The 1,138-nt window shown below is 42.3% G+C and overlaps 1 protein-coding gene across 1 annotated transcript in view; it reads right to left on the bottom strand.

The window, feature by feature from the left end:
• Nucleotides 1-283, bottom strand: part of WNT11 (Wnt family member 11) — a 30,009-nt gene extending 29,726 nt beyond the window's left edge. The window contains exon 1 of the mRNA XM_026859933.1: nt 206-283. The gene's annotated coding sequence lies outside the window, so the exon portion shown is untranslated. The remainder of the gene's footprint in view (nt 1-205) is intronic.
• Nucleotides 284-1,138: the final 855 nt, after the last annotated feature.

The following is a 1,138-nucleotide window of genomic DNA, read 5'->3' on the forward strand; positions in this document are numbered from 1 at the left end:
GGGCTCCGCAAGGCGCTGCCCCGGGGCGGGGAGGTGCGGGGGGTGCCCATCGTCAGCCCCCCGGGGGTGTCAGGGACCTGATGGACTCGATGCTGTAACTGTTAAGGGACTTATTCTAATGAGCGGTTAATGATTAGCAAAAAAAGAAAAAAAAAATAAAAAACCCTCCTAGTTCGTGTTTTCACCGGAAACTTCGTAACGTTACCTCTCCCGAGGGTGATCGCGCTCGCTGGGCTGCGCGACCGACTTCCCAATTAAAGGACAAAGATACTTTTCATGCCCGGGGCTGTCAGGTGGATTTTCCTTCTCCTGCGAGACTCAGAAATCACTGCCCGGCGCTCCTAACGCGGGCTGCGGGCACACGTCCTGCCCCAGCGAGCCCTGCCGTCTGCCTTCAGGTTCCACAGCCTCTTTTCCCTTTGATCTGACTTTTAATCAGTGGAAAGTTCAGGTGTTGAGATCTGAGTTTTGCTTTCACGCCAGTATCGGGGATGGAGGCTTGGTCACTGCCTGCTAGAGAAAGAAAAAGGGGGGAAAAAAAGAAAAGTGGAAATAAGAAAAAACAAACAAACAAACAAACAAAACCCACAAGGGAACAAGAGAAAAACAAAAAATAAAAAGGAAAAGAAAAAAAAGAAAAAATATAAATAAAGAGGAAAAAGAAAAGGAGAAAGCTAAAAGGAGAAAAAAAAAGAGGAAAACAAAAATAAAAATTGAAAAAAGAAAAAGAAAAAGAAAAAGAAAAAGAAAAAAGGAACAACAAAAAGAGAAAAGATAAAAAGAAAAAAATAAAAATAAAAATGAAAAAAATTGTTAAGAAAATTCCTTGAGAGAAAAGCACAACTGGCTTCTCAACCCAAAGCCTCGTGAGTCTGAATTTAGGACATCTGTGCCAGCTACAGACTCTGAGAAAATGGGTGCTGGTTGCAAAAGTACCGGCTTCATTTTGACCACTCGGTTTAATCGTGGGCTTCAGGTGAAAGGAAAAAACAGAATAAATACTTTAGTCTCCGGACAAAAAGACTCGGAATAAATTTCCTAAAGCTCTATTTTCGGAACAGCTATTTATACAGGACAATATTTTTACATCTATGTCCCTGTGCCGGAAAGACTCCATTCATATATGCAGGTCACTAAT

This window comes from Athene cunicularia (genome assembly GCF_003259725.1).
Source record: "Athene cunicularia isolate RWA chromosome 1 unlocalized genomic scaffold, athCun1 chr1_part1, whole genome shotgun sequence".
Classification (NCBI taxonomy): domain Eukaryota; kingdom Metazoa; phylum Chordata; class Aves; order Strigiformes; family Strigidae; genus Athene; species Athene cunicularia.